The following is a 22,988-nucleotide window of genomic DNA, read 5'->3' on the forward strand; positions in this document are numbered from 1 at the left end:
TGTAACTGAAACCATTTCACATGTAAAATTTTTTTGGATTTTGAGCTCATAGGAGTTAGACTACTAAATTCTAGCATTTTTTCAGCCTTTATCTCATCTTGTATAATTAAATCCTCTTTCTTTGGTTTCTCATCTTTCCTTTTACTACATCTTTCTTCAAAATTCTCAATATTTGTCCTCTGGTAAAATTGGTAAGAAGCTCTTATTCTCACAAAGTTGTCATCTAAAAAGAACTCATGGCTAGCCTATTCCAATATAGGATCTAACTCTTTCCCTTTGAAATCACCAACTATTAATTCAATGTTGGGCATAAGAGGTTTAGTAAGGTTATGTGAAGTGACTAAGAAAAAGAAGAAAGCTAAGGAAGATGAGGTTGTTGCAAAGGAAGATAAAAGGATTGCTTCCTAATTTGTAATTACTAGTTCATTTATCATATCAAGTTGAGTACTAGTAAGTTTTTCAACCTCAATACTCTAATAAGAGAAAAGTATACAAATGTTTGAATCTATCTACTCACAAAGTTATACAAAGTGAACATGTGAAGATTGGATGTGAAATTTTTGATTTGGTTACAAGATCAAAAGAATCATAGGTCTAGTTGATAGGACAAAGAAAGAGGAAAGAAGTACATTTCAGTTTTATTATTCTACAAGGAATAATACAAAGATCATTTGGACAAGGATTTTGTGATCTACCTTTTTACCAATTTTTGGGTTCACAAAAAGGTTAACTATGTCATATTCAATTAACATGATACCCTAGATAGCATGCCTCACATGGTATTCAACATGGAAATAACTTGAATCTTGAAATTACTAAAGAGGAGATCCAAAACTTTTTTAAAGGTGACTATTACCAAAAATTCATGCTAAAAACCTTAGAATAAAATGGTGGCCACTACTTCATGCATTAAAAAGTAAAATTGGTGTGGGGATGATACCCACAAGGTTTAGTACTATAGTACAAAGTTAACTTATTAAGTCTTACAGTTGACCACTTCTAGTGATCTTCCCTATTAGGAGCAATAGGGATTGTGTTCAGTCAACCTTGTTAAAGAATTTACAAACATACAATGAAGTATGCACTCAGTTAGGAGATTTAGCAAAATATTTTTAAGTCTACCCTATTAAATGATTTGACCAATACACCTATTAGGATGAGCTAGTGGTTGATCTCTGATCTTCAAAGTGTGTAGACTCGTGTCTCTTCATATGATTTCCACTATGCATCTTAGGAAGTGCATGCAAAAAGGATGTCAGCTATTTTCTAATGTGGAAAAGTGTGATTTATTCCAATCTAAGGTTTAGTATTTACAGCATATTATTTTAGGAGATGGCATCTCTATGGATCCCACAAATATTTAGGCTATAGTGGATTGGCCAACAACTACTAATGTTTCATTAGTTCATAGTTTCATGGGCTTGGAAGGTGTTTTGTCTTATTTTTCTTTTTTTCTTGTGAGTTATTCAGATATGACCCTTGCATGTTCCAAGCATGTGATCACTTGTGCTTACATAATGCACCTGGGATTAGCTAGTGTCTCTTATATAAGAAGGTTGTGGTTTTAGATTATTACTAATTGAATTTCCCATAATTTATAGTACTTTGAGAAGTGCTTACCTAGATTTTTCTATTTGATTAATCAATGTTATGAACATATGATTATTGATCATCCCTAGTTAATATTGATTATTATCTTGATGCTTGATTAATGCTTCTTTTATTACTTGATAGTAATCCTCCTCTTATCAACCCATGTATGTTTGATACATCCCTGGGTTGAAACCAATCTCGGATACACTAGAGGGGGAGGGAAGTGCCCAGGAAGGATCCACACCTAGATAGAATGGGTCATAGGTACATCCCTAGGAATGGAGGATTCTAATGCTTTCCAAATTTCATGAAATGTTTTAAGTGAATTTACCTGACTGTATACATTATCTAGAAGAGATGATAGTAGAGCTTCTATAGCTCTCATGTTACACAAACAAATCTATCTTTGCTTCAGTGTTTCTCTAACTAGGGTTTGCAAACTCAAAACAATGTAACTCATCACTAGTGAAATACCTTTTGAATTGATGGAATAGTGTTGTGTTGTAGGAGAATCATGTTTTCAGTCATTGAAATCCTCTTCACTCATCATTTTCAACTTCTTTTCACATGCCTAGAGGGATGGTTTGAGCTCATAGTAAGAGCAATTATGGGGGAGTAGTGTTTCAGTAGTAGAGAGTGTATTGATAGAAATAGAAAGCCTTCACAAAGAATAATCAATAAGTCTTGATCAAAACCTTCTAATGGTTTTTATGCCTATAATGCAAAAATTCCATAGAAAAAATGAACTAAAACATAATAGTAAAGAGTGTAAATCTGGTTAAGTGTTGTAGTTAGTAGTCTTGAAAATTGTATGTTGAAAGTGGTACATAGTAATCTACAAAAGAACTTTAGAATCATTTTAAGTTAGTTCAATGAACGTTGATAATTCTCATGTAAATAATTCATAGTTTATCTTAATTTATGTAGTATTTGTAAATATATAAAGAATAAAATATTGTATATTACTATTTCTAAAATCTATTTTGCTTTGATTTTTTACTTATATACGAATAGAAATTTCTTTAATATATAAAATATAGATTTTCTTTCTAATTAAATAGAAATTAACATATATGCATAAAGAAAAAAAGTTATGATTCACATGCTTTTAACTTTTTAAAATTAAAAAAAAAAAGTTATATAAATCATACATTGAATTTTATAAAAGATAAATCATACTAAATTATATAAATATGTTTTCTTTTTAAATTCGATACAGATTAACATGTACGCAAAAGAAAAATAATGATAAAAATTTATTTAACTTCTAACAAAAAATCTAATTAAAATTATAATATAACATAAATTGAATTCACAAAAGATAAAGCATATTAAAATTATATAAATATATTTTCTTTACATTTCTTAAAATGAAAACTAAAACTCAGATATAATTACAATAACTTTACAAAGAAAAATCTAACCAAAATTAGATAAACATACATTTAAACACTCTAAAATTATATGCATTTTAACTTTACAAAGGAAAAATAAAATAAACTTAAATATAACATGCATTTAACACATTTTATATATAAAAATCTAAAATCAAATGTAACATGAATTTAACTTCAAAAATTAATTATCAATCTATTATCCTACACTATATTGCATGCAATTAATACATGTTTATTCTAGTTTTAATCTACTAAGAAAAAAATATTAGTAATGCATTTAACTTCTAAATAAAAAATTAAATAAAAATTATTTATTACATAAATTGAATTTCACCAAAGATAAACCATATTAAATTTATATAAATATATTTTCTTCAAATTTGAAAAAGAAACTCAAGAAAAAAGCTATGATATAGCCTTTTCATGAGATTCTTTGTGGCTCCTTCTTATCACGCTCATGTTCCATTTCAAACAATAGATATTCCTACCCACCTTCCTCTTACTATAGTTGTTATGGCTTCTCTTATCCATTGGTTTGCTACTATGACTATGGATGCTCCCACCCATCACTTTTCTACTACTGTTCATCGTCATCCTCCTGTTGTTTGTGAGAGGCCCTCTACCCATTCAACTGCATCACCTGGTGGGTCCTCTAGGATGTCTTGGATGACCTTCTCTAGGTCTCGGGTTGCTATGGAGAGGTCTACAATATTGTATATGGATGTGGTTTCTTTTGAGGCAGGCCTTGATGGTCCTGCTGTAGTTGGGAGATGGGGACTTCATTCAACTATGTCTGTCTCTATAAGTAACCCCATTTTGATTAATCTAGATTCAAAAACTATTGATGAGATATCCAAATATGTGAAGAATTACTCTGAGATACTACTAGTATTTTTTCATTTTAGGGGTTTTTGGCCCTTTCTTCTAGATTTACATGCTTGGATTTCCAAACATTGGGAACTAATCACATCAGATTTAGTTCAGATTTACCCTGTGGGAAGGGTTTTTATTATTATGAAAGTTGCAAATGTTGTAGATAGGAAATTTATTATGTTTCATTCTTTCTCTTGGGAGGAGAGGTTCCCTCTGATGGCCAAACCTTGGTATTAGGGTTTTGATATTGAATCCTTAAATAAGATACCTTTATGGGTAAGATTGTCAAATCTTTCCCTTCACTTTTGGTTTGATTTATTCTTGGAGGCTATGGGATAGATCATTAGGGATTTCTAGTTGGTTTATTTGGAGTCTACTAATGTGTATAAGATAACATATGCTCACATTCTTGTGGAGATTGATGTCTCCAAGGGTCTTCTTGAATAGATTACTTTGGCTTCTCCAAATAGTTCTTAGACCTATATTCTTGATTATGAGGGCATTCTCTTCAGGTGTAGGAAATGCCATAAGATTGGCCATCTCACTGCATAGTGTTTTTCTAATAAGGTTAGATCAAAAAAATCACCTTCTTGGTGGTTGGGGGTTTGAGGCCACCACTATATAGTTTAGAAAGTTTCCAATGATGACGATGGGGTGGATTGCTCATCTCAGAATGATCTTTCTTTGATAGATGATTTTTTTTGTTGTATTTGATGATACATATGTTGTCTCTAAGGAAACTTTGATTCAGAATATTGATGATGTCTCTTCTTTCGTTGTTAACTCTATCCAAAACATTGTTGTTGGTGTTGATTTAGTTGTCTTATCACTTGTTGTTATGGGTATTGAGGCCCATGAATCTTTTGTAAGGGTTTTGGGGGCTAGCACTAGTGGTGTTACCCCTTTCCCTCCTTTGGATAATCTTGTGATCTTCCCTATTTCTTAAGGTTTATCTCTAGGTTGGCAGATGGCTTCTGAAAAGGTGGAGGATGGATGGACATTAGTTATAGGAGAAAAAGTAAAATCCTCCAAATCTTCATTTGATGTCTTTAAGTTCTCAAAAGATTGGAGCAAAATGTAAATATTAATGGTATTCCAATTTTTTGGGTTGGTTTTTAGCCCTCTTGAGGGAAACTTTGGTGTGTCCCTCTAGTTTGTCGAGTGGCGTTCTATAGTTGTATTTAGATCCTTCATTGTTATATCTTTATTGTCTCTTTGTACAAGGTTTTAGGTGCTTTCACTTAATCAAAACATATATTTGACTTCCAAATAAAAATTAAATTAGAATTATATAAAACGTGCATTGAATTTTAGAAATGGACAATAAAACCATAATTATATAAAATTTGAGATAACTTTAAAAAATCAAAACAAAATTAAATAAATATACTGTAAAATTAAATAGAGATACATTTAACTTGAGAAAAAGGGAAAATCAGGCAAGAGCATACAAGACAATGATAAATTGTGAGCCTCTTATCCGAGAGGTCTTGGGTTTAACTCTACAAAAGCTTTATAAATAAAAATAATTAATCACATCACATAATAATAATGAATTTGGCTTCAACCTCTTACTGATAAAAAAAAAGAAAAAATCAATCTAAACTTAAATAGAGCATGCATTTAACATACTTTTAATATATAAAAATTCTCAAATCATATGTAGCATGTATTTAACTTCAAAATAGAATTTATCAAATTGTTGACCCCTTACTATTTTACATGCAATTAGTACATGTTCCTTTAGTTTTCATCTAGTGAGAAAAAAAATGATTAACATGCATTTAACTTGTAAATAAAACTTAACTATATATAAATTATATATAATATAAGTGGAAGTTCACAAATGATGAATCACATTTAAATTTTATAAATATATTTTCTTCAAATTTGAGAAAAAATCAACAAAAATACTATGATTAACATATATTTGACTTTGAAATAAAATTATATAAAATATACATTGAATTTTAAAAATAAAATATCCAACTACACTTACATAAGCTTACTGATAACTTTACAAAGACAAATAAACATGCATTTAACCTTCACAATGAAACTCACACTAAAGTTATATAATCGTGTGTAACAATCATTAAATTCAAACCAAAATTATCAAACATTTGACCCACTTTATTTTACATGCAATTAATACATGTCCCTTCAAGTCTTCATCCTCCATTGTCTATCCTCTAACTATAAGGAAAACTCATTCAATTGAAAACTAAACCTGTACTATTGAAGAATAATAAAGGAAATTTAATTACAACATTCTTGGATTCTAATAATTTGAATAAGAGAATATCATTCTACAAATTAAGAGGTCTTTTAGTGATCCTGCAAAGTAAATGATCTAGAGACAATTCTTGTTGTTTTGAAAACTGCAAGGTTTTCAGATTTGATATAATTTCAACATAAATTATTTTAAATATTTTATAGAAATAGTGAAAAAAATAGAAACTTATCCAATAGAAAGGAAAATGGGAAACTTCCAATAGGGTTGACAAATAGTAAAAGGAAAGTTAAATTTGTAATAGATTTTTCACATCATAAAAAAAGAAAAGATAAATTTCTAATATTTGATTTTGTTGACATGATCGAAAAATCATACAACTAAGGTGGTCTTACAACTCTTCCACCAAAAAACTAAATTCAAGCTCCCACACTAAGCATATTAGATAAATGATGTCATCCATAAAATCGCCACATCAAATAGGTTCAACAAATGAAAATATATAGACAATTTTTCTCTTATAACTATTAATTTTTTTGAGTTTTTATGACTATTTACTTATTTATTTTAACTATTCTATTTAATTAAACTATATGGAAAATCCAAGCCACTATGTGGCACTTATTTATGTAACTACAAATTTGAAAAGTGTGATTTTATTTTTATAAATTATAAAATAACTTATATTAAAAAATTTATTAATGAATCTATTTATTTTCCAAAATGCAACTAAGGGTAATAGATACAAAGAATAATTATGATATTCATTTAGTCTAGTTTTTCATTCAGGATAATAGATATAAAGAATAATATAGTTGATAGGCTTATTCCTATCAAGCTTGTTGTCAAATTGTAATGACAATTTGACATCGTCAGACGATGAAAAAGAGAAAACCGTCACCACAGTTTGCTTCATCTCGGTGCTTCATCAGGAGATATGAATAAGTAAGATAACAAAAAGTGGAAATGGCAGGAAACCCTTTGGTCAACCCGTCAACTATGCATGTACCTGACACTCCTTAATGTGTTTCTCTAGTGAATAATTACAGGTAGCATGAGCGCAGTCCATGAATAATGCCGACTGAGAACTGAGTAATATATTTAAAAAGGGTGTGACATCTCAACTAGTGATAGCTTCATGGCCCTTGAGCCTAAATATTAAATAGGTGTGGGAAATGTCACTCTTCTTTATTCACATGAGAATCACTAATCAACCAAAAAAATTGCCAAGAAAAATACAAAATGACGAAGAATTTATCATTCCAATTCCTCCTCATTAGGTCCTAACACAATTCTTTCTTCTTTCTAGTAATGAAAACATTATGTATTTTGTAATAGAAATACATCTTTGCCCGATAATAATTCCAATATGTTTAGGAGGGAAGTCTCCTTTGATGGACAACATTTTTTTCTTGCCTGCATTGTGCCCATTAAACAATATATAGTTTTTCATTTTTTTCTTCTCTTATCATTCCTATTTCTTGGAAAGCCATTGATATTTTTTAAGAAATAGGGGCACGTCATTCATGTCCACCCATAGATGGTGTGCTTGTTTGAATAGTGGAATAATGAATTTGTTGGTGGCAAAAACAATATGTTTGTTGTTTATTACATGAAGGAATAGTATATACAATATTGGTAAACAATTATCAAAAGTATGCATATGTAGGATTCTACGTAACCTTCAGAATTCTAGTCTTGTAGGTCAGCCCATAGAATTGATATCCACAATAATGGGTACACTTTTTTTTCCTAAACTGACACTAAGCTGTGAATTTTCAAGAAAAATTTCACATTCGGATGCAAATTTCCATTTAATAGTTAGGAATTTGAAGATGAAGTAAATTAGAGTCTTTTAGCATTTTCTATGTAGATTCTAAATATATCTTTTAAATTTTTTTTTGAATTTATTTGATTGAATTAATTTTTCTCCCACAAAAACTGGTATGTTATCAAAAACCTATTTTTAAAAATGTGACACTATTTTTGACACACATAACTTTTTTTTTACAATACATATCAATGTGATTCTTTTGAATTTAGTTTGTTAACATTCATACCAAACTTGTGGAGGTAATTTGATATCTTTATCCTTAGTATTTCATATTTTATCAGAGTTTGAAGTTGACCTAATACTAATTTGGACATAAATGGTTTTTGACATTTGTAACTTATTATATATTTAGCCAGTTTCTTTTTTTCGATTAAAAGAGGACTCAAATATAGAGACTGTAGTTATTTTTTTTTAAAATTGTTCTCTTAGTTACTATTTTTCCATGAGAATTCAATATATAGGTTTTTTCTTTATAATGAACCTCTATTCAATTAATGTAAAAAAATGTATACTTTAAAAATTCAAAATATATCAAATCCATATTCATTATAAATCTCATTCCAAGTACTTGTGTTATGCAAATGACATGTATTTAGTGCTCCATCTAAACCTAGCAATTGAGCCTAGAAGCCATGAAAAGAACTAAAAATATTATAGACTTTGTAAAAGCCATCTAGTTTGCTAGTTTCAATAGAAACTTTCTATTGAAAGATTTTAGATAGTTTCGATAGAAACTATTTTTATTTAGTTTTGATAGAAACTATTTAGGCTGATTTTTTGTACTTACTTAGTTTTGATTGAAACTAAATAGTTTCTACCAAAACTAAGTTTAGTTTCTATCGAAACTATTTAGGATCTTTTTTTTTTTTGTTTAATTAATTTCAATCAAAACTACCTTCAATAGTAGTTTCAATTGAAAGTTTAATAGTTTCTATTGAAACTATATGATTACTTTCTATAGAAATTATTTGGGGCAAAAATCCATCTTTTGCAATTTTGGAGAAATTTCTTCCTCCAAAAAAGTGTAACCCACTATTGTGGGTTGACATACTAGGAAAATTAGTGTTGCAATGGAAAAGGCTAGATTGTGGAACTATAGTGTCATTAGGCCCATAGAATTTTATTGAGCCTGGTGTAGGTGCAAAGCTCAGGGGTGCAGGTGGTGCTGCTAGGAAAGCTATTAGCAGATAAGTTGGATAATGATAACTATCTCTTACTCATTGAATGAAGTACCCTTCTACACACACTGACACTATCTCCTCCTGCCATAAAATGTTTATTATTAATTTGAGGCATCTTTCTTTAGTAAAATTAGAGAAATTGTACTTGGGATTAGAATAATTTTAAAATTTAATATATTTTATAAGTGCATATACATTCTATCATTTCATTTCTTTATATGATAAAAATAATTAAATTCTTAACTTTACAAAATTATAGTTTTCTTTTGAATAAAATATAACTAGTATACATATCTTAAATAAATCTATCTAAAGAAATGTCGAAAGATACCCACCATAAAAACAATTAAAATTCAATTTACTACATCTAAAAATATTTTTACTCCCATTCTTTTTGCACTTTCTTAAGTTGTTTTTTATTTCGATTATTTTTTGCACTAAAGTTTTTTATTTTTTTTATTTTTTAAATGTATTATTTATATCTATTAAGTTTATGATTTTAGCATATATTTTATGTCACATTTATGAATTCTTTTTTAAATATAATATATTTATAATAAATATTAAGATTTTGACATGTAGATGGTTGTCAAATTTAACGTAGAAAATAAATGTTGAAATTAACAAAATCACACCTTCCCACTCCACCCATTTCTCCATAGTAGAATGTCTATCAACATTAAAAATTAATTTAATAATATTTTTTGGGAATAATAATAATTGTGTTATAAATATTATTTTTTAATCAAAGTTAAATAGATATTCAATAATTGAATAGTTTATGAGAGTGGTTATTTCAATCAAATGATATGATCTAAAGATAATATTTATCAATCTAAAATGAGATGTAACATATAACAAGAGTGTGAGACAACTAGAGTTGTATAAATGAATTAAGATTGAAAAGAAATATGGTTTGATGACTTTGATAAAAAGTTAGTTGTATGTGCATCATAGTTTTGTTAATTTTACAAATAATAATAATAGTAAGTGTTAATATAAATGTAAACTATATTATATGTTAACAAAATATAATGTATATATCCTGATTTATTGACTTTGGGGACAATTTATTAAATGTTAATTTTTTAAAAAATAAATGATTTATTTAATTTAGTATTGTATTAGTATTTTCAATTTTTATTTAGAGATTAATATTATAAAATTTTAAGAAGAAATTATATGCTTTAAATTATTCATTTATTCACATCTTTTTGCAATTGATATTTTTATCATATACATAGTTCATGCATAAACTATTTAATACAAGAATTAGTTATAGTTTGATATTGTCTCACTAAAACTTACTTGCCACATTGTTACCTATGGAGTGTTTTTTGTTGCATTTAGATGGAAAATCCATTGGTATTGACACAGTTACAAAATATGTAATTGAAGATGCAACAATCAATTTCCCTTCCAATAGATTGTTGGTGGATTATAGTGAGTTTTACAATTGAAAAAGTTACAAGATAAAAGAAATATTATAAGAAGAAGAGGAGTTTTTTGATCTATGAATGAGTTGGATTTGGTAAATCAACTAATTTTCCACTTTTTAATTTTGAGGAGGATCATTTTAGAAGAGATGGTTAAAATACTTTTCTAATAGTGGAAAAGACAATCTATATAGGTCCTCAAAATGTGTTTTTTTTCCTTTTGAGTTTTAGCATATTACTCACCATTGTAACTATATGGGTCATTTTGAAAGAGGAGTGAGACAGAAATTTATCTTTGTTGACTTTATATGGCTCACCATTGCAAATATGGAAATGTTGGAAGAGGAGTAGCAAAGAAAAAATCTATATTGGTATCAAATATCTATTTGCTTCATTAGTAAGATGAATTTTGCATCTTGATCACAACTATAACTATTTAGAACTACTTTGTAAGGCATTGATTTCCATAAAATCTTAGGACATAATTAATATTTTGTTATAATCTAGATTTAAAATAACTATCTAAGAACATCATCAAAGGTATAAAAGACTATCGGCTTAATCCTTGCACTTTTCAAGCATGCAAGTGCTAGTTATAATTTTACCACAAGATTCAAGCAGTTTTTGGAGTCAAACTTATTCATTAAAATAATCGATGAATCGTTTCTAAATTTTTAATGGTTTTTTTGTTGCTTTGATGTTTTATTTGAACATCTACAAAGAGGACTTAATTTGAAAAGTTTTGATGTCAGGATAGGTTAATTATCTTTTGATTGAAAATGTAATTTGAAACTAAAAGTTTTGAAGTCATGGTTGTGAAAATTAAGTAGAACTAATCTATAACTATACATTAGATTTTGGGAATGAATTAAAAACTTATGGTTTGATAGAATATCTTAGTGTCTATTTCAAATTTTGAAATTTGAACTCTCAAACTTGTATTTGAGAAAATGAATGAATTTGAATGATAAGATAAGATTTCTTTTCTTCTTTTATGCTAACATTTTTAGAGTTATATCTTCCTATCGAAATAATCATTGCACCTTACTGAAATATAATTGCTAGTATATTTAATATCATAACTACATATTTCATTGCCACATATCTTCCACCATCTCTTGATAATATTGCAAACTATTTCATGTCTTATATAGGCGTTAACACATTATCGGTATGACTACAATCAATGAAGATGGGATTAATTTGTATATGGTATTTTTTCCTTCCTCCCATTTAATTATTTTATTTCAGGTGGTTTTCAAACATGGCAATAGTGAGAGATGATAAGAAAATGAATGAAGCAGAACCAATAATGAAGGGTTAGAAACGACAATTTGTATTATCTTTATAATAGGGAGTAGAGGTCATGTGTTTCCTTCGAATAGATAGAGATGATAATTGTCAAACTATCATGCAGAGGATGGTGGAAATATATGAATCTATCGTTTCCAACACGCAAATATTGATAGACATTTGAGAGAGACTTGATGTTGAGCTGACTAGGAGTGAGAGAAACACACGAAATAGAAATAATTGTGACCACACTACTCCAAAATTGTTCCACGTGAAAAGTCTTCCATATAATATTCATTGCGACTATACCTCTCAAGAAAGAAGAGAAAGTCTTTGCTGGACAATAACATGGAATTTAAACGACTTAATTTAATCACCAGAATAAGAGCTTGTCTTATACAAAAAATAATTAATTATTAATACTTTAAAATCACATTTATCTGATGTATATTCAAGGTATGAAAACATTGTCATTTTAGGAAGCACCCCTTAAATCTATTGGAAAATTTTAGATTTGATTAAGCTTAAATTAAGTTACAATGTCTTAAGTTTCTATTTAACATGTTGGAGATAAAATTTGATTTAAAAAAATCTTAATTCAAATGTAAAACCAAGTTTTTTTGTTATACTTTTATATCTATAAGATGAGATGGCATAATATTATGACCCATCTAACATGATTATCAATACCCTAAACATATTGATACAAGTGGAATACTAACTATAGCATAGCCTTAATAGTGTAACTAAAACAAGCAATGAGCCACTCCTCACATATCTTAAAAGGAAGAAAATTTGGAGCAATTCCTCTTGGTTTAGACTTGGGATGAAAGTACACAAAACTCATATTAATAAAACAAAGTTCATAGCTAAAAAATTGGAGCATGTTCTGACATTTGCATAGATTTTGGTTAAAAGTAAATTAATCTACCCCTAGGAGTTTAGCATCTAAGTCACATTGTCTCGAACTTTAGAGTTTGGGCTACAAGATGCAATCTACAAATCAAGGGTGAAATTGTAATCCCTTTTTAAGAACACTTCTCAAGGTTTAGATTTTGAATTTTAAATTGGCAATTAAGCACAAAAAGGAAGAGAAAGAACATAAGACTACCAAATTAATAACACAACCTCTAGATTTCATTTGACCCCTTACCACATTAAAATTGACTACATCAAAAGTAGAATTTGGACTTTACAGTGATATTATGTAGGTATAGGATTGATTACTAGGGGGCATGAATCGGTAATCACCAATTTAACAATTTCTTTCATATTCTTAACTTTCAAACATTTTATCAATAGGATCCAATTATACCTATAGTAGTCTTATCAATTATCTGAACATTAAACTTAAATAAATAGTGTAATCATACTCAAAGGGGTTTAGCTTAGTTGGTTAAAGCAATGAGTTCTCATTGTGGACACCTTGGTTCAAATCCCAAGAGTGACATCTTTGTGGAATTTTAAGTTGTGACTCTTGGTCTTCTATTGGTTGTATTTGTCTCATTTGTAAGAAGTGGATTCTAAATAGTGACTCTTGGTCTTCCAATTATTGTTTCTAGTGTGATTTCTTGAAAGGAGCTTGAATAAGTTGTAATTGTTGCTCTTAAGGAGCATCGGATATGTAAACATTATTAATATAAAAATAGTGTAATCATCTTCACAATAATAACACTAGGATTTATCTCATGAAAACCTTATTCAAGTAAAAACCATGATGTAAAAACGGTGCTCACAAATGTAGTGCCCTTCTAGAATATTCTCTATTAGGAGTTTTCCCAATTAGGGGTTACAAATATTGTTAAGTGTACCTTGTTAAAGGATTTCCTCTACATCTGTTAGGGTCTTTACTCTACTAGGAGTAACCATGTGAAAGGATTTTAACACTCCAATCTAAGAATGTCACCTTGTCTAAGGGATTTTGAATGCTACAATAATAAGAAAGTAACAAAAATAAAGTGATATGTGATTTGCACTACCTTTCTATATCAGATCCAATCAAGTTCTTCAATATAAAAACATACCATTTAATGTTCATCTTCTTTCATTTTTATTCTCTAATAGTTCTGCTTCAATTTTAGTCTCTACTCTCCTCTCTCTTTTTCATTCCTTTTTTCCTCTTATACTTCACAAATTGGAAACCTAGATCTTATGATTACAAAGACATCTCTCCATTTATGTAGAAAGTTCTTGAACAATCTTTTGTAGCTTCACAACGCATGCCCCATTTTCAAATTTAAAAATAGGGACTCCCTTTTCGATTACAATAAGGACAACAGGTTCCCTAGAACATAGCAACAACCTATGTACCTCAGAGAACGGTGCTCCTGTAGTCTATTAATAGAGTCTTGTCGATCATCATCATTCAAAATCATGTTATCTTAGAGGTTGAATTTTGTACTAAATTCTAGAAGTGTGCAACTATGCACTAGGTGCATGTGCACACCTTTATGAGGCGTGAAAAGTTCACACTTTTCCCTAACTCCCTGAGGGAGCACCAGTGCACCAACGCACCTTACACACCCTAAGGGGTGTGCTACATGCACAACTATCTAGGGTGTGCACCCATAAATAGAAGACCCCCCTCTAGTAATTCATGTATTTGTTGAGTCCTAGTGAGTGCACCTTTGCATATCTGCAACTATGCATTCTTCATCTTTAGAGTTCAAGGTAGGAACTCAACTATAGATGTGCACTTGTGTACATGTACACAAGGTGTTCCATGGGTGCCCTTCATATCAAAGATAAAACATCGCAACATAGAGATTCATTTTCGTGTGCACGATGTGTGCATGTTATGCACATTTGACACAATCCACAAAGTGCAATGAATGTAAATTATGCACCAATGCAGTTGTGCTAGTGCACTCTTAGGGCTAATTTTATGTGTTGTGCCAATTTCTTCAAGTTTGGTTAGCTTTTGCTAGTTTGATTGAGCCTGCTACAGCTTCTTTTAGTCTCCTATTGATGATATATTAACATTCATATTTTGTAGAAACAAAATGGTTTCATCTTCACCCTCCATGGCTGCAAAGATCACTCCTAATCTGGTGGCTTTCATATATCAAGAAGCACCAAAGATGTCCAAATTTAGAGACAAACACTCAGAGATCCATGACACTGAATTGGGGTATATCAATTGAAATGCATTCCTAGTCTCATGTAAAAAAACCCAAGGAAAGCTCAGGCCTCAGCAATGGTGTCAACATTGATTAGGAGTAGGCTAGTGAATGCAACTTCCCATCTAGTATGTATCTAATCCTTTGAGCTGATAATGAATCTTGCTCATCATTAGATACCTATAGAGAAGCTAGTTAAGAGTGTGAGAGGAGAAATTGTTTTGGATAAAAGGCCATGAAATATTGAGAAGGTCTTCCATCTACCAAGGGTAGATCAATACTTATAGATCACATATGACATAGCAGATCAGTGGTATAGGGAGAACGAGCTAGAGAAAAGGGAACTAGTACAAGGGAAATACATTATTACTAGGTCACCATTGAATCGAAGAGATGTAAAGGTTGGCATGGCCTGGGGATACATGATTGACAATATTGAATACTTTATAGTCCTTTTGAGTAGAGTCATGGACCTCCCTTTAGCAAGTCACCTAGAGACTTGGATGGTGAATTCATAGAAACTGTCAAAATGGGAAGAATGCCAATTGATTGGGCTACAATTCCTAGTAAATATCTAGATAAGGAGCTCATCTCGGTGAAGAGTGATCTATGATTCTACATGACCTCTTATTTCATGTACCTCTTAGCCTCAAGGTCAACTAATTACCTAGGTTTTGTCAAGAGAGAGAGCATGCAAGATGTGAATGCTTGGCCACACATAGTCTACCATCATCTCATAAAGAAGAAGATCCCCTTTAAGATCCCCAAATATAGATTGGTGAATGATGGATTTATTTATAACATCATCCAAATTATCAAAGGAGACTATGCTAAAAGAATTTCAATATAAGAAATAGCCCAAATAGCACAAGTAGGTGCTTACTTTATACAATTCAATAATTTCACCTATATTTGGGTAGCTGGTATCATATTGTGCCCAAAGAAGCTTACTCATTATCCTTAGATAGATTGATACTATTGGAGATAGTGAGGCAACTAGCCTTAGCATATGACAGAGTACAAAAACAATATAAGATGACATGGTCCCATGGATCTGGTCAATTACCATCAAGACCTTCAAGATCAAGTAGAAATAGGGCATAACTACTTTTGGTTCTGAATGGGATCCATACCCCTTGGAGGATTATTTTGCACCTCACCTCTACTTCGACAATATTGGGATGGTACAACATCTTTTAGGGAAAGGGTGCATACTAGATGTGGAAATTGAAGATCATTGGATGAACTATGTAGATGACTACAATGTTTAGATTAGGCTCTATTGTAGGAGGATTTTTACCTAGCAAAAAGGGCACTTAGTTTGGATATATCACTAAAGGTGTGGGACAAAGATACCCCTGACGTGTTGGAGCCGCTATACAATAAGGATAAGATCTATGAGTGACCCATTATGAATGTAGAGATCGATCGAGAGAAGAAAAATGATATCCATTATAGGGCCCAACATGTTATAAAATTGACCAAGAAATGGATCATTAAAACTCTCTTGGATGTAATTCCCAATGCTCCAATTATGCAAGAAACTGCCCAATCCAAGAAGGGTAAAGGAATAAAAGTCATAGTTCCTACATATCTAGTAAAGTCAATGGTGAGGCATGAGATAGTGCACCAACTTGAGAGAGAAGTCGATTACTTCTAGGATGAGAGGGAAAAGAGAAAGAAGAGTAAGAGGACTACTCAAGAAAGAGCCTGACATGAAGAGGCTAAGCTAGAATGGGCTCAACCAGAAAAATTCCAACTAGAATAAGCTTTTCATGAGTAAGTAGAAGCCAAAGAATAGGATGCTTCAGTAGCCTAAACATAAGCCACTTCCTTAGCATTGAAGAGAGCTCAAACTAAGACAATGGTGGTTGGAGAGAAAAGGAGGAATTTGAAGAAGAAAAGTACTCTATCTTCTTATGTTCTAGAGACCATACCCAAGCTTCAAGATGAGGAAGAAGGGGAGGAAATTGAATATATCCCACACAATAGGAGAACCTTATTGAGAAGAGTTGCATAGTAGGAAAGGTGGAAGATTTTAATGCAAACACCACCTTCCATCCCATAATAGTTGATTTAGGTAGAATCCTCTAATCAAGAAAAGCAAGGATGGACTGAAGAGTTGGGAGGAGATGGATATCTTTGACATCTCAAACTTTGACTTCATGCAAATAGGCACATAGATGGTAAGGGAAATGATAATGGATACCACATGAAATGAATAACTAGGAGAGAATCGAAGTCAGTTACCTCCCTTATTTAAAAGGCTAGTATGTATACCTCCTCTACCATTAGTGAACCCACTATCTACACATTCTCCTTTGGTGGAATAAGAAACAACAATAATAGCTACCCCAATGACAGAGCCAGAGAGCCAAATCATGGAGGGATATGATTATGTCCAATTGCATATGGATGAGGTATTATAAGAAGTGTAGATTTTTTAAGAAAAGAAACATATTCCTCTCAAAGAAGAGATGATCCTCATCATAGGCAGAAACAATGACTCAACCAGTATAGCCCTCTAGACAAGAGAGCACTCTAGAATGGAGTAATAAGGAGAAAGAGACAACTTCAACACCATTATCATCAAACAAATACATATCTCCCATGGGAACTACTCTAACATAGTTTTAAAAAGAAATTTTAACTTTCTAAAGGAGATATATGAAGTACATGGAAGTAGAGGGTAATATTGGAGTCGATAAACGTGGTCAAAGTACTTGAATCTATTAAAGGTGATGCTAAGAGGTTGACCTTTATCATGAAGAACTAGAACAAAGATATATTGGCACACATTTCCATCCATGCTCACCCTATGGATACTGAAGATATTTCTCCAAAAGACTATTAGATGAAGGAGAGAGTGCTAGAAATGGCCATAGTTTATGTGACAAAAAATTTGATCACCATGGGCCTAAAGAAAGTATTTACACATTGGGATTAAGGTAAGTCATAGATTATGGTGCTTAGAAAGTAGAATAAACTACTTAGAGGATATGTTAATAATATATTGGGCCTGATTGACCCTGGCCATCTAGAGATTTCTCTAGGGGCTTCTCTTGAGAAGAAAGAGAGAGTAAAGATTGCAGAAGAAGTGATTCATTTTTGGATGTATGCAAAAGATGGCATCATAGTTTTGAAGATAATATGAATAATTAAAGGTAATTTGAACCTTCCACAAAACATTCAAAATAATGCCAACAAATTTGGTCATGGTAATAGACCAATATTTTTGGTTAATGGATGAATTGCATACCTAGACCAACGATCTGGAAGCATTGAAGACCATCAAAGGTCAGAACTATCAAATGTTGATAGATGTATAGTTGGTGGAAAAATTAGATAAAATAAATGATTGGATTGAGAAGGTATCATTTGGCAATAAAGTCATGATACAATTATATAAGGATACTAAAGATATGAAAAATGAAGTTCAAAAGCATTTTTTGGAGGTAGATAAGTACTACAGTGCTGTCAGCCTAGAGATTCTATGGGATAAGTCAAGAACTCAGCTTTCTTTAGTTGAAATAGTAGTATAACTATTTAGAGGACCATTTTAGATAGCTTCCTCTAAAGATGATATTATATAAATCTTTAAGACTAAAGAAGCACTACTCGAGTTAGATTCCAAGTTGAATGATTTTGTAGATACTAGGCTAGAAATCAGTAAATACTTCCAAGTGGCGCATAATAAGTATTAGTCCTTAGATTTGATGGATACTCAAGAGATCACTAAAATAATCTAAAATTTTAGAATGACACATTGAAACATCATTTTGGTCGAAGGGGAAGAAAACCCAAATTGTAGAAATTTAGTTTTGACACTTAGAAATATTCTTTCATTTTTTGTTTTTTTCACTATTAGAAGGTGCAATTTTTGCAAAGATATGCCTACCATAAGGTGCACCAAACATAGAGGTTCACTTATGACAAGGTGCATTGAATCAAGAGGTATGCCAATTATTTTGAAGTAGAAGCGGTGCACCGATAATTAACTGCCAGTCCTATTTTTGAGCCTTCCATGCAATAGAAGCACATTTTGATGGAAGTTTAACTCCTAGTGATAGCTAGAGAAGGTTGAGCTTACATATTTTGAAGCTCCAATGACTTCCAAATCCACTAAAGGCTTCTCTTTTCTTATCTTCTTCTTTTATTGTTTTAAGTCATGTAAAGGCCCATGCATCTTTTAATTGATATAAACAAGTGTGGAGGCATACTTAGCACCATCTAGAGAGTTGATTTTATATAGTCAGTGTAACACCCCAAAATTGGCTCTTTGTCATGATACCAATTCTGGTCTATTTCTGACCAATCCTAAAGTCCTATTCCATTAGGCAAATTCTTATTTAACTACTCGCTACTTGACTTAATTGTTAGATGCAGAAAACCCTAATCTGCATTCATCATGCTTATTATTTAATTCCTATAGTATATACTCATATTAGTCACATTAAACCTATTGATTAATATTTAATTTAATTACTAAGTATTTATACTTTAATAAAATTAAATTATATCTTAAGGCTAATGTACTATGGAATTAAATTTATTTAATTTAATAAATGTGCCTATTTTAATTAACTAAACAAAATTATTTAATTAAATGGAGTACTTACTTCTAATTAATTAAATAAAGTTATTTAATTAAATGGGAAGCCATTCCTAATTAATTAAATGAAGTTATTTAATTAAATAAGAAAAGTGTCTCTAATTAATTAAAGGATTATTTAATTAAATAGAAAAGGTAATTATGAGAGTATATCTCATTTTATTAAATTAAATATCTCACCAAAATCTTTGTTCAGTTCAAAAAGGGAAATTTACAGTTCACTATTGATCAAAAAGGAATTAAATCGGTTAACTCCTTATTCTACTCAAATTAAATCATTTAACTCCTTGTTCTACTCAAATTAAATCAGTTAACTCCTTATTCTACTCAAATTAAATCAGTTAACTCCCTTTAATTTGGGAATCTTCCTTTATGACTGAACTTCATCTTCAATCCTGACCATTGATTGAAATCAATCTCAACTGTTGATGGATTCCAGGAAAGTCTATTTAAGATACCCTCATCTCTTCATTTTGAGAGAGGATGAATTTGGAGAATTTGCATCGAATTGCTGCTGGAATTCATACTCACATTTCCTCACATTTTTGCATATATCTTGCATTCTTAGTTTAAATTCATTTAGCTTAATATGCTTAGGTTAATCTAGTTTTGCTTCAATTGTTCTTATATTAGAATGCATTTCTCATTCTAGATTAATCTGCACAATCATATAGATTAATTTCATTTCTGAAATCCTTCGTTCTTAGAGGGTCTAGTTTCTTAACACCTCAAATCTGAGGATATCTAACAGGCAATTCCCTTTAGATAGAACACAACAGGTTACCTTGCTGGCTAATTTTTGAATGAACAATCTAATGTTCATTCCAGGATGAATCCACAAATAAAGACCATGTTGAAGTGTGTGTGTTAGCATAGGCCACATTTTCATGCATACAGTCAGTATTGTTTTATTATTTTTAGCATAGTGTTTGCATTAAAATAGCTTTGACTCCTAGCATAAAATAAGGAGAGTGTTTCTTATAAATACAAAGATGTAATATTTACTCAAGGCTGGTATTTTAATTTAATAAAATATGTTATTGGTGCTCTCATTTTGTGTGTATTATTTCTTGTCAGAATGTGTATTTATTTATGAATTTCACATTCATGAATAGAAATGGTTCCAATGGTTTTATTGTATCTTAATTCTTGTATGATCTATTAGTTCTGTTGGTTGTCATATGTTTAAAAATTCCTTATGTTATGATGAATTCGAGAAAGGATCACCTTCAAGTTCCTACATAGCGATTTGTCTCATGTGCATGCACTTTCTATGGCTACATGATTTGATGAATTATTAAACATCTTATGGTTTTTATTGATTCCCTTTGACAATTGCATCAATGGAGTTGAGGAAGAACTGCTCCTAATTTCATTGGTTTCATACTTGATCCTTGTGAAGGTTTAATTCGGAGAAGTGTTGTTACTTTGACTTATCTCCATTAGTTATTTCATTTACAAAAAATTATTTAGATTTCTTGTTACCCTAACTCTATTATTTTCTTTCTAAATATTTTCTTAAAGTTGAAATTCATTTAGTTGCATTATTAGAATTTGCATTCATCATTAAATCAGAACATACAAAAAAGCATATTCTTTTGTGGATTGCATTCTTTCAAGAATTGTGCAAATTAAAGCACCAGAAAAGGCCTCCTTGTGAATATTCATATTTATCTTCAATTGAGCTATCTAGTAGGTTGAAAAATAACCATCTAGAACCTTGGAGTTGGCCAATTTGATTATTTTTTCATGAGAGAGTTTTGTAAGAGAAATCATTGCTTGCATTGTGCAAAATGACTGCTCAACACAATCTTTCATTAATTAACCTAAAAATTTGACTTGAATTTACCTCTTTGTTGGTTAAAGATAAATTCATTGATAAGCCTTAATCTCTTATAACTAGATTAGATAATCTAGATCACTTAAAATCATTTCCATTCATCATTCTAGTTGTTACTTGATAAGGTGCTTTCCTTGTTTTCTCCTCGATTCCTTGGTGCTCTAGCCAGTAAAGTTTCTAAAGATATAGTAATAAAATGAAATAATATGTTAGTCATTTGACATTAATGAGAAACAATATATAGCTGATTAATAATACAATACATAACTTTTCTTATACCATCATCAACTTGCAAATTAATTATGCCAACAATCTCTCCCTTTGAACTTGATAGAAAACCATTCAATCTAATAGGCCATATCTTGTGCCAGAAAATCAATCTCCCCCATTCAATATGATCTGTATGATCTTTTGAATTATCTTCATCTTATCAACTCTAACTCTTCATCTCTTCTCTCTTGATTACCTTGAACTTATCCCCCTCTGATAATAATGTCAATGGCGTCATACCTTTTCTATGCATACTTTTACTATGATGTTCATCTAACTACTCCACTCCCAAGAAATTCCATGTCTACATCAATCCATGTAGAAGGTATTATGTTAGACTCTTTATGAACTAATTCACTTTGCATCTTCTTAGTTGATTTTTTTATAGAGCTAGTACCCCTATTTTTCTCCTCAAGAACTCAAATATTTCTCTTGATAATGCCTTTATAAATTTATCAACAATTCATTCCTTAAATGAAACATATTCTAGTTTAACTTCTTTACTATGTACTTTCTCTCTCATAAAATCATACTTTATTTCTATGTGTTTGGGTTTTTAGTACATTACCAAATTCTTGGATATGTTAATAGCACTAGTGTTGTCAGACTGTATTTACAATAAGTTCTTTAATTGGTTCTTGTATTCCTTCCAAATTTTGTTTCATCCATACAACTTGTTGAAAATTAATTGTAGCTATAACATATTTTTCTTGTGTAGTCAATTGTGATATATAATTCCACTTCTTACTTGTCCATGCAACTAGTCATTCTCCCAAGAAAAATGCACCACCACTTTTTCTCTTTCTGTCGTCAATATTACCTTGCTCATTTGCATCTATGTAGACTTTCAAATCAAAGTCTCCTTTCTTTTCATATAATAAATTAAAATCTTGATTACCTTTGAGATATTGAAATATCTATTTGATTATTTTTAAATGTGATTCCTTAGGTTGTAATGAAAATCTTGTAATAATTCCTATAGCTTGAGTCATGTCTGGTCTATTGTGAACAACATATTGTATCTTCCCTATCATAAATATGTATAATGTTTCATTCACTTCCTTGGATTCATCCTCTTTAGATAATCTACAGTCAATAACCATTAGTGTACTGATAGGTTTAGATTCTTCGATCCCAAATCTCTTCAATGTTTCTTTTATGTATTTCAACTGATTGATGTAACTACCATTTCTAATCTGTTGTACCTAGAGTTTGATGAATAAATTTATTTCTCCAATCATGGATTTTCCAAATTCATTCCTCATACCATCTACAAATTACATACTTAATGCATCATCTCCTCCAAA

The sequence above is a fragment of the Cupressus sempervirens genome, chromosome 7, assembly GCF_028749045.1.
Source record: "Cupressus sempervirens isolate cs-2001-9-10 chromosome 7, ASM2874904v1, whole genome shotgun sequence".
NCBI lineage: Eukaryota > Viridiplantae > Streptophyta > Pinopsida > Cupressales > Cupressaceae > Cupressus > Cupressus sempervirens.